This window comes from Oncorhynchus mykiss, chromosome 5 (assembly GCF_013265735.2).
Source record: "Oncorhynchus mykiss isolate Arlee chromosome 5, USDA_OmykA_1.1, whole genome shotgun sequence".
Classification (NCBI taxonomy): Eukaryota; Metazoa; Chordata; class Actinopteri; order Salmoniformes; family Salmonidae; genus Oncorhynchus; species Oncorhynchus mykiss.
In genome coordinates, this window is record NC_048569.1 from 95966929 (window position 1) to 95980387 (window position 13459).

At 39.4% G+C, this 13459-nt stretch overlaps 1 protein-coding gene across 1 annotated transcript in view; it reads left to right on the forward strand.

Moving 5' to 3' along the window:
* kif1aa (kinesin family member 1Aa) overlaps positions 1-13459 on the forward strand; it is a 149297-nt gene that overhangs the window by 756 nt on the left and 135082 nt on the right. The gene's annotated exons all lie outside the window — the stretch shown is intronic.

Here is a 13459-nt window from a genome sequence, read left to right on the forward strand (position 1 = left end):
CGAATGAATTGTGCCTGTGGCCCGGCCCGACATCATACAATAGTCATGAATTATCCTGAAATGTCCATTTCAAATAGGCTACAGGGATGTGTTGTAGCCTACACTAGTAGAAAAAAAGGTGCTATCTAGAACCTAAAATGTCCCCGTAGGAGAACCCTTTGAAGAACCCTTCATGGTTCCAGGAAGAACAACATTTGTTTCTAGGTTGAACTCTTTTTGGGTTCAATGTAGAACCCTCTGTGGAAAGGGTTCTACCTGGAACCCAAAAAAGGGTTCTACCTGGAACCCAAAATGGTTCTACCTGGAACCCAAAAAAGGGTTCTACCTGGAACCCAAAAGGGTTCTACCTGGAACCCAAAATGGTTCTACCTGGAACCCAAAAAAGGGTTCTACCTGGAACCCAAAAGGGTTCTCCAACGGGGACATCCAAAGAACCTTTTAGGAACTCTTTTTCCTAAGAGTGTATGACAGAAATGATGCAGGGAGTACATTGTAGATAGGCTAACATATGATAAACTCATATGATGCATAGCCTGTGCATCTGAGTCTTATTTCACACAGCATCCTAACAGTAATAACAAAGTTTATTCAAATCAAAAGCCTGTGCTAATAACCTCATTATTACAGTATTTCTATAAAATGGCAGTCAAATAGTCAAATGGACTACCCACCTCATGTCAGGTTAAGCCTACACGCAGGCCGAGCAGATAATAGCCTGGTGGTATGGTGTTATGATGATATGGTGTTATGGTGATATTATGGTGTTATGGTGTTATTATGGTGTTATTATGGTGTTATGGTGATATTATGGTGATATTATGGTGTTGGTGATATTATGGTGTTATGGTGATATTATGGTGTTATGGTGTTATGGTGATATTATGGTGTTATTATGGTGTTATGGTGTTATTATGGTGTTATTATGGTGTTATGGTGTTATGGTGTTATGGTGATATTATGGTGTTATGGTGTTATGGTGTTATGGTGTTATGTTGATATTATGGTGATATTATGGTGTTGGTGATATTATGGTGTTATGGTGATATTATGGTGTTACGGTGTTATGGTAATATTATGGTGTTATTATGGTGTTATGGTGTTATGGTGATGTTATGGTGTTATGGTGATATTATGGTGATATTATGGTGATATTATGGTGATGTTATGGTGTTATGGTGATATTATGGTGATATTATGGTGATGTTATGGTGATATTATGGTGATGTTATGGTGTTATGGTGATATTGTGGTGTTATGGTGTTATGGTGATATCATGGTGATATTATGGTGATATGGTGATATTATGGTGATATTATGGTGATAGCATGGTGATATGGTGATGTTATGGTGATGTTATGGTGATATGGTGATATCATGGTGATATTATGGTGTTATGGTGAAATTATGGTGATATGGTGATATTATGGTGTTATGGTGATATTATGGTGATATTATGGAGTTATGGTGATATTATGTTGTTATGGTGATGTTATGGTGATGTGGTGATATGGTGATATGGTGATATTATGGTGATATTATGGTGTTATGGTGATATTATGGTGATATGGAGTTATGGTGATATTATGGTGTTATGGTGATGTTATGGTGATATTATGGAGTTATGGTGATATTATGTTGTTATGGTGATGTTATGGTGTTATGGTGGTGTTATGGTGATATTATGGTGATGTTATGGTGATATTATGGAGTTATGGTGATATTATGGTGATATTATGGTGATATTATGGTGATGTTATGGTGATATGGTGATATGGTGATATGGTGATATTATGGTGATATTATGGTGATATGGTGATATTATGGTGATATTATGGTGTTATGGTGATGTTATGGTGATATTATGGTGTTATGGTGGAAATCGATTACAATGATTCCAATTGTTTTTATTTTTTTATTCCATACTCAGTAAAATATTAATAGACTAGGTTATATTTGGATATGGTAATGGTTTAACATTGGGAACTGGTCGGGTAACTTGAAGGCTATTTATATCCTGATTTGTGTTCCCGACACCATAGGGGCCTTAGGGGGCAGCCAATGAGGAGAAAGGAACTACGCCTTGTGTGGCGGTGCAGTTTTTACACCAACCACCGTCATGGTGATATTAGTGTTTATACCAATATGTTATAGGCCTATTAGTATTGTGCTTATGATTCTATACGTCAAATCCAAACATTATTTTAGATATTTTGTCATAGTGTCAAACAGTAGGTCATATTAATGACGCGAACAGGGAGGCTGGTGAATTATCGTTCACTATTATAATGCCTTTTAATGGTTTTTCATTGATTTCAACAGCACACAAACACATCTCCAAATATAGTATGTCAAAATACACTGTGAAATGCAATATAGTCCCTTACAGAGACAGCTGAGCATGTAATCCTACTGTATGTAACTCATTGATAACTAATTGCTATAGAAATATGATTATATCCTATCCAGAAATTATTTACAGGTCCTGTATTCTCCCAGTCTTGAACCCTGATCTGCACTGTGTCTGTTGTGACTGACTGGTCTAGTCTGTTGTGACTGACTGGTCTAGTCTATGTCTGTTGTGACTGACTGGTCTAGTCTATGTCTGTTGTGACTGACTGACTGACGGACGGTCTGGTCTAGTCTGTTGTGTTATGACTGACTGACTGACTGACTGACTGATTGACTGGTCTGTCTCTGTGTTATTGGGCTAGTGTGACTTGCTGGCTGACTGGCTGACTGACTCACTGACTGATTGACTGACTGACTGACTGATTGACTGACTGACTGATTGACTGACTGACTGATTGACTGGTCTGTCTCTGTGTTATTGAGCTAGTGTGACTTGCTGGCTGACTGACTCACTGACTGACTGACTGACTGATTGACTGGTCTGTCTCTGTGTTATTGGGCTAGTGTGACTGACTGACTGACTGACTGACTGACTGATTGACTGACTGGTCTGTCTCTGTGTTATTGGACCAGGGTGACTGATTGACTGACTGATTGACTGACTGGTCTGTCTCTGTGTCATTGGACCAGGGTAATCCTAGGAAGCGGCCTGTCATTCAGCTGTGGCTGCACTTCTATTGTTGTCGCTAGGCTAGGTTCCCATCTCCCCTCGGCTGGAGCTGACCATGCATGCTCCTTTCATGAGACAGCCACACAGTCAGGCGCCCTCTATTGTAGCCCACTGGTGGTGGTCTGGGCCAGGGGATGTGAGGCCTTGTTTGTACACAGATGGATTTAATTGAATGACAGGTCTCTCGCGATTAAACACAAATTAAGTAGCTGGCCAGTTGACATGAGATTTGGGTCTGGGTTCTGAGATTAGACAGGTTCCGTTGTCACTCATTTTCCTTTCTCTCTCTCTCTCTCTGTCTCTCTCTCTCTCTCTCTCTCTCTCTCTCTCTCTCTCTCTCTCTCTCTTTCTTTCTTTCTTTCTTTCTCTCTCTCTCTCTGTTTCTTTCTCTCTCTCTCTGTTTCTCTCTCTCTTTCTCTCTCTGTTTCTTTCTCTCTCTCTCTCTGTTTCTTTCTCTCTCTCTCTCTGTTTCTCTGTCTCTCTCCATCTGTCTGTGTTTCTTTCTCAATTTAATTCAATTTAAGACATTTCAAATGTCATATTATGTCTATATTGTTGTAGCGATGTGCAAAGAGTTCAACTACAAAAGGGAAGATAAATCAATATGGCAACAGGTCACAAATCTTGCTGCTGTGATGGTACACTGTGGTATTTCACCCAGTAGATATGGGAGTTTATCAAAATTGGATGTGTTGTTGAATTCTTTGTGGGTCTGTGTAATCTGAGGGGAATCCAGTGCCTTCGGGAACATATTCAGACCCCTTTTTCCACATTTTGTTAGGTTACTGCGTTATTCTAAAATGTATTTAAATTCCCCCAATCAATCTAAATACACTACCCCATAATGACTCAATACCCCATAATGACTCACTACCCCATAATGACTCACTACCCCATAATGACACACTACCCCATAATGACTCACTACCCCATAATGACATACTACCCCATAATGACTCAACACCCCATAATGACTCACTACCCCATAATGACACACTACCCCATAATGACTCACTACCCCATAATGACATACTACCCCATAATGACTCAATACCCCATAATGACTCAATACCCCATAATGACTCACTCATGTAGTGTGTCATTATGGGGTATTGTGTCATTATGGGTATTGTGTCATTATGGGGTAGTGTGTCATTATGGGGTGTGTGTGGATTGATGAGGATTTGTTTCTGTTTAATCCATTTTAGAATAAGGCTGTAACGTAACAAAATGTGGACAAAGTCAAGGGGTCTGAATACTTTCCGAAGGCACTGTATGTGTCTCTAATATGATCATACATTGGGCAGGAGGTTAGGATGTGCAGCTCAGTTTCCACCTCGTTTTGTGGGCAGTGTGCACATAGCCTGTCTTCTCTTGAGAGCCAGGTCTGCCTACGATGGCCTTTCTCAATAGCAAGGCTATGCACACTGAGTCTATACATAGTCAAAGCTTTCCTTAAGTTTGGGTCATTCACAGTGGTCAGGTATTCTGCCACCGTATAATCTCTGTTTAGGGCCAAATAGCATTCTAGTTTGCTCAGTTTTTTTGTTAATTCTTTTCAATGTGTCAAATCTTTTGGATTTCTCATGATTTTGTTGGGTCTACTTGTGTTGCTGACCTGGGGCTCTGTGGGGTGTGTTTGTGTTTGTAAACAGAGCCCCATGACTCTTCTCCAGGTTCATCTCTCAGTAGATGATGGCTTTGTTATGGAAGGTTTGGGAATTGCTTCCTTTTAGATGGTTATAGAATTTAACGGCTCTTTTCTGGATTTTGATAATTAGCGGGTATCGGCCTAATTCTGCTCTGCATGCATTATTTGAGGTTTTACGTTTTATTAGCATGGGAAACATATGTTTATACTCTCTCTCTCTCTCTCTCTCTCTGCTCTCTTACAATTCAGTGGTCATCACCCTTAAATAAGATTATAGATTTGAGAGTGCTCGATGACTCTCGGAGGAGTAGGTTGCCATAGTGATATTAACGGACAGAGCAGAGGGAGGGAGTACTACATCTTTAGTGATCAAGGATCTTAGCTACTGTAGCTGATCTAATGTAATTTATGAGCTTTATCCTTCCAGGAGAAGAGGTTTCTTGAATCACTATACCTCCTTCCTGTTAATGGAAACGCAGCAGAAGGGCTTTGTGATCTGACCTGCGGGCCAAATGGCACCCTATTGCCTTTATAGTGCACTACTTTTGATTAGAGACCCCTATGGGGCCCTGGTCTAAAGTAGTGCACTACATAGGGAATAGGATGCCATTTGGGATGCAGATATCCTGGTGTAATAGTGGTGCAAAGTCACGCAAGGTGAACATGAAACACTGTGGAGCTACAGTATAATGTTTACGATAAGGTCACACCATGGAGAAACAGTATAATGTTTACGATAAGGTCACACCATGGAGCTACAGTATCATGTTTACGATAAGGTCACACCATGGAGCTACAGTATAATGTTTACAACAAGGTCACACCATAGAGCTACAGTATAATGTTTACGACAAGGTCACACCATGGAGCTACAGTATAATGTTTACGATAAGGTCACACCATAGAGCTACAGTATAATGTTTACGATAAGGTCACACCATAGAGCTACAGTATAATGTTTACGATAAGGTCACACCATGGAGAAACAGTATAATGTTTACGACAAGGTCACACCATGGAGCTACAGTATAATGTTTACGACAAGGTCACAACATGGAGCTACAGTATAATGTTTACGATAAGGTCACACCATGGAGAAACAGTATAATGTTTACGACAAGGTCACACCATGGAGCTACAGTATAATGTTTACGACAAGGTCACACCATGGAGAAACAGTATAATGTTTACGATAAGGTCACACAATGGGGCTACAGTATAATGTTTACGATAAGGTCACACCATGGAGCTACAGTATAATGTTTACGATAAGGTCACACCATGGAGAAACAGTATAATGTTTACGACAAGGTCACACCATGGAGCTACAGTATAATGTTTACAACAAGGTCACACCATGGAGAAACAGTATAATGTTTACGACAAGGTCACACCATGGAGCTACAGTATAATGTTTACGACAAGGTCACACCATGGAGCTACAGTATAATGTTTACAACAAGGTCACACCATGGAGCTACAGTATAATGTTTACGATAAGGTCACAACATGGAGCTACAGTATAATGTTTACGATAAGGTCACGCCATGGAGCTACAGTATAAAGTTTACGACAAGGTCACACCATGGAGAAACAGTATAATGTTTACGACAAGGTCACACCATGGAGCTACAGTATAATGTTTACGATAAGGTCACACCATGGAGCTAGAGTATAAAGTTTACGACAAGGTCACACCATGGAGCTACAGTATAATGTTTACGATAACGTCACACCATGGAGCTACAGTATAATGTTTACAACAAGGTCACACCATAGAGCTACAGTATAATGTTTACGATAAGGTCACACCATGGAGCTACAGTATAATGTTTACGATAAGGTCACACCATGGAGAAACAGTATAATGTTTACAACAAGGTCACACCATGGAGCTACAGTATAATGTTTACGACAAGGTCACACCATGGAGCTACAGTATAATGTTTACGATAAGGTCACACCATGGAGCTACAGTATAATGTTTACGATAAGGTCACACCATGGAGCTACAGTATAATGTTTACGACAAGGTCACACCATAGAGCTACAGTATAATGTTTACGACAAGGTCACACCATGGAGCTACAGTATAATGTTTACGATAAGGTCACACCATGGAGCTACAGTATAATGTTTACAACAAGGTCACACCATGGAGCTACAGTATAATGTTTACAACAAGGTCACACCATGGAGAAACAGTATAATGTTTACGACAAGGTCACACCATAGAGCTACAGTATAATGTTTACAACAAGGTCACACCATGGAGCTACAGTGTAATGTTTACGATAAGGTCACACCATAGAGCTACAGTATAATGTTTACAACAAGGTCACACCATAGAGCTACAGTATAATGTTTACGACAAGGTCACACCATAGAGCTACAGTATAATGTTTACGATAAGGTCACACAATAGAGCTACAGTATAATGTTTACGACAAGGTCACACCATGGAGAAACAGTATAATGTTTACGATAAGGTCACACCATGGAGCTACAGCATAATGTTTACAACAAGGTCACACCATAGAGCTACAGTATAATGTTTACGATAAGGTCACACCATGGAGCTACAGTATAATGTTTACGATAAGGTCACACCATGGAGAAACAGTATAATGTTTAGGATAAGGTCACACCATGCAGCTACAGTATAATGTTTACGATAAGGTCACACCATGGAGCTACAGTATAATGTTTACGATAAGGTCACACCATGGAGCTACAGTATAATGTTTACGATAAGGTCACACCATGGAGCTACAGTATAAAGTTTACGACAAGGTCACACCGTGGAGAAACAGTATAATGTTTACGACAAGGTCACACCATGGAGCTACAGTATAATGTTTACGATAAGGTCACACCATGGAGCTACAGTATAATCTTTACGACAAGGTCACACCATGGAGCTACAGTATAATGTTTACGATAAGGTCACACCATAGAGCTACAGTATAATGTTTACGATAAGGTCACACCATGGAGCTACAGTATAATGTTTACAACAAGGTCACACCATAGAGCTACAGTATAATGTTTACGATAAGGTCACACCATGGAGCTACAGTATAATGTTTACAACAAGGTCACACCATAGAGCTACAGTATAATGTTTACGATAAGGTCACACCATAGAGCTACAGTATAATGTTTACGATAAGGTCACACCATAGAGCTACAGTATAATGTTTACGATAAGGTCACACCATGGAGCTACAGTATAATGTTTACAACAAGGTCACACCATAGAGCTACAGTATAATGTTTACGACAAGGTCACACCATGGAGCTACAGTATAATGTTTACGACAAGGTCACACCATAGAGCTACAGTATAATGTTTACAACAAGGTCACACCATAGAGCTACAGTATAATGTTTACAACAAGGTCACACCATGGAGCTACAGCATAATGTTTATGACAAGGTCACAACATGGAGCTACAGTATAATGTTTACGACAAGGTCACACCATAGAACTACAGTATAATGTTTACGACAAGATCACACCATGGAGCTACAGTATAATGTTTACGATAAGGTCACACCATGGAGCTACAGTATAATGTTTACGACAAGGTCACACCATGGAGCTACAGTATAATGTTTACAACAAGGTCACACCATAGAGCTAAAGTATAATGTTTACGATAAGGTCACACCATAGAGCTACAGTATAATGTTTACGATAAGGTCACACCATGGAGCTACAGTATAATGTTTACGATAAGGTCACACCATGGAGCTACAGTATAATGTTTACGATAAGGTCACACCATGGAGCTACAGTATAATGTTTACGATAAGGTCACACCATGGATCTACAGTATAATGTTTAGGACAAGGTCACACCATGGAGCTACAGTATAATGTTTACAACAAGGTCACACCATGGAGAAACAGTATAATGTTTACAACAAGGTCACACCATTGAGAAACAGTATAATGTTTACGACAAGGTCACACCATGGAGCTACAGTATAATGTTTACGACAAGGTCACACCATGGAGCTACAGTATAATGTTTACAACAAGGTCACACCATGGAGCTACAGTATAATGTTTACAACAAGGTCACACCATGGAGCTACAGTATAATGTTTACGATAAGGTCACAACATGGAGCTACAGTATAATGTTTACGATAAGGTCACGCCATGGAGCTACAGTATAAAGTTTACGACAAGATCACACCATGGAGAAACAGTATAATGTTTACGACAAGGTCACACCATGGAGCTACAGTATAATGTTTACGATAAGGTCACACCATGGAGCTACAGTATAAAGTTTACGACAAGGTCACACCGTGGAGCTACAGTATAATGTTTACGATAAGGTCACACCATGGAGCTACAGTATAATGTTTACAACAAGGTCACACCATAGAGCTACAGTATAATGTTTAAGATAAGGTCACACCATGGAGCTACAGTATAATGTTTACGATAAGGTCACACCATGGAGAAACAGTATAATGTTTACAACAAGGTCACACCATGGAGCTACAGTATAATGTTTACGACAAGGTCACACCATGGAGCTACAGTATAATGTTTACGATAAGGTCACAACATGGAGCTACAGTATAATGTTTACGATAAGGTCACACCATGGAACTACAGTATAATGTTTACGATAAGGTCACACCATGGAGCTACAGTATAATGTTTACGATAACGTCACACCATGGAGCTACAGTATAATGTTTACGATAAGGTCACACCATGGAGCTACAGTATAATGTTTACGACAAGGTCACACCATAGAGCTACAGTATAATGTTTACGACAAGGTCACACCATGGAGCTACAGTATAATGTTTACGATAAGGTCACACCATGGAGCTACAGTATAATGTTTACAACAAGGTCACACCATGGAGCTACAGTATAATGTTTACAACAAGGTCACACCATGGAGAAACAGTATAATGTTTACGACAAGGTCACACCATAGAGCTACGGTATAATGTTTACAACAAGGTCACACCATGGAGCTACAGTATAATGTTTACGATAAGGTCACACCATAGAGCTACAGTATAATGTTTACAACAAGGTCACACCATAGAGCTACAGTATAATGTTTACGACAAGGTCACACCATAGAGCTACAGTATAATGTTTACGATAAGGTCACACCATAGAGCTACAGTATAATGTTTACGACAAGGTCACACCATGGAGAAACAGTATAATGTTTACGATAAGGTCACACCATGGAGCTACAGTATAATGTTTACAACAAGGTCACACCATAGAGCTACAGTATAATGTTTACGATAAGGTCACACCATGGAGCTACAGTATAATGTTTACAACAAGGTCACACCATGGAGAAACAGTATAATGTTTACGACAAGGTCACACCATAGAGCTACAGTATAATGTTTACAACAAGGTCACACCATGGAGCTACAGTATAATGTTTACGATAAGGTCACACCATAGAGCTACAGTATAATGTTTACAACAAGGTCACACCATAGAGCTACAGTATAATGTTTACGACAAGGTCACACCATAGAGCTACAGTATAATGTTTACGATAAGGTCACACCATAGAGCTACAGTATAATGTTTACGACAAGGTCACACCATGGAGAAACAGTATAATGTTTACGATAAGGTCACACCATGGAGCTACAGTATAATGTTTACAACAAGGTCACACCATAGAGCTACAGTATAATGTTTACGATAAGGTCACACCATGGAGCTATAGTATAATGTTTACGATAAGGTCACACCATGGAGAAACAGTATAATGTTTAGGATAAGGTCACACCATGCAGCTACAGTATAATGTTTACGATAAGGTCACACCATGGAGCTACAGTATAATGTTTACGATAAGGTCACACCATGGAGCTACAGTATAATGTTTACGATAAGGTCACACCATGGAGCTACAGTATAAAGTTTACGACAAGGTCACACCGTGGAGAAACAGTATAATGTTTACGACAAGGTCACACCATGGAGCTACAGTATAATGTTTACGATAAGGTCACACCATGGAGCTACAGTATAATGTTTACGACAAGGTCACACCATGGAGCTACAGTATAATGTTTACGATAAGGTCACACCATAGAGCTACAGTATAATGTTTACGATAAGGTCACACCATGGAGCTACAGTATAATGTTTACAACAAGGTCACACCATAGAGCTACAGTATAATGTTTACAATAAGGTCACACCATGGAGCTACAGTATAATGTTTACGACAAGGTCACACCATAGAGCTACAGTATAATGTTTACGATAAGGTCACACCATGGAGCTACAGTATAATGTTTACAACAAGGTCACACCATAGAGCTACAGTATAATGTTTACGACAAGGTCACACCATGGAGCTACGGTATAATGTTTACGATAAGGTCACACCATAGAGCTACAGTATAATGTTTACGATAAGGTCACACCATAGAGCTACAGTATAATGTTTACGATAAGGTCACACCATAGAGCTACAGTATAATGTTTACGATAAGGTCACACCATGGAGCTACAGTATAATGTTTACAACAAGGTCACACCATAGAGCTACAGTATAATGTTTACGACAAGGTCACACCATGGAGCTACAGTATAATGTTTACGACAAGGTCACACCATAGAGCTACAGTATAATGTTTACAACAAGGTCACACCATATAGCTACAGTATAATGTTTACGACAAGGTCACACCATGGAGCTACAGCATAATGTTTATGACAAGGTCACAACATGGAGCTACAGTATAATGTTTACGACAAGGTCACACCATAGAGCTACAGTATAATGTTTACGACAAGATCACACCATGGAGCTACAGTATAATGTTTACGATAAGGTCACACCATGGAGCTACAGTATAATGTTTACGACAAGGTCACACCATGGAGCTACAGTATAATGTTTACAACAAGGTCACACCATAGAGCTACAGTATAATGTTTACGATAAGGTCACACCATAGAGCTACAGTATAATGTTTACGATAAGGTCACACCATGGAGCTACAGTATAATGTTTACGACAAGGTCACACCATAGAACTACAGTATAATGTTTACGACAAGATCACACCATGGAGCTACAGTATAATGTTTACGATAAGGTCACACCATGGAGCTACAGTATAATGTTTACGACAAGGTCACACCATGGAGCTACAGTATAATGTTTACAACAAGGTCACACCATAGAGCTAAAGTATAATGTTTACGATAAGGTCACACCATAGAGCTACAGTATAATGTTTACGATAAGGTCACACCATGGAGCTACAGTATAATGTTTACGATAAGGTCACACCATGGAGCTACAGTATAATGTTTACGATAAGGTCACACCATGGAGCTACAGTATAATGTTTACGATAAGGTCACACCATGGATCTACAGTATAATGTTTAGGACAAGGTCACACCATGGAGCTACAGTATAATGTTTACAACAAGGTCACACCATGGAGAAACAGTATAATGTTTACAACAAGGTCACACCATTGAGAAACAGTATAATGTTTACAACAAGGTCACACCATGGAGCTACAGTATAATGTTTACGATAAGGTCACAACATGGAGCTACAGTATAATGTTTACGATAAGGTCACGCCATGGAGCTACAGTATAAAGTTTACGACAAGATCACACCATGGAGAAACAGTATAATGTTTACGACAAGGTCACACCATGGAGCTACAGTATAATGTTTACGATAAGGTCACACCATGGAGCTACAGTATAAAGTTTACGACAAGGTCACACCGTGGAGCTACAGTATAATGTTTACGATAAGGTCACACCATGGAGCTACAGTATAATGTTTACAACAAGGTCAAACCATAGAGCTACAGTATAATGTTTACGATAAGGTCACACCATGGAACTACAGTATAATGTTTACGATAAGGTCACACCATGGAGCTACAGTATAATGTTTACGATAACGTCACACCATGGAGCTACAGTATAATGTTTACGATAAGGTCACACCATGGAGCTACAGTATAATGTTTACGACAAGGTCACACCATAGAGCTACAGTATAATGTTTACGACAAGGTCACACCATGGAGCTACAGTATAATGTTTACGATAAGGTCACACCATGGAGCTACAGTATAATGTTTACAACAAGGTCACACCATGGAGCTACAGTATAATGTTTACAACAAGGTCACACCATGGAGAAACAGTATAATGTTTACGACAAGGTCACACCATAGAGCTACAGTATAATGTTTACAACAAGGTCACACCATGGAGCTACAGTATAATGTTTACGATAAGGTCACACCATAGAGCTACAGTATAATGTTTACAACAAGGTCACACCATAGAGCTACAGTATAATGTTTACGACAAGGTCACACCATAGAGCTACAGTATAATGTTTACGATAAGGTCACACCATAGAGCTACAGTATAATGTTTACGATAAGGTCACACCATGGAGCTACAGTATAATGTTTACGATAAGGTCACACCATGGAGCTACAGTATAATGTTTACAACAAGGTCACACCATAGAGCTACAGTATAATGTTTACGATAAGGTCACACCATGGAGCTATAGTATAATGTTTACGATAAGGTCACACCATGGAGAAACAGTATAATGTTTAGGATAAGGTCACACCATGCAGCTACAGTATAATGTTTACGATAAGGTCACACCATGGAGCTACAGTATAATGTTTACGATAAGGTCACACC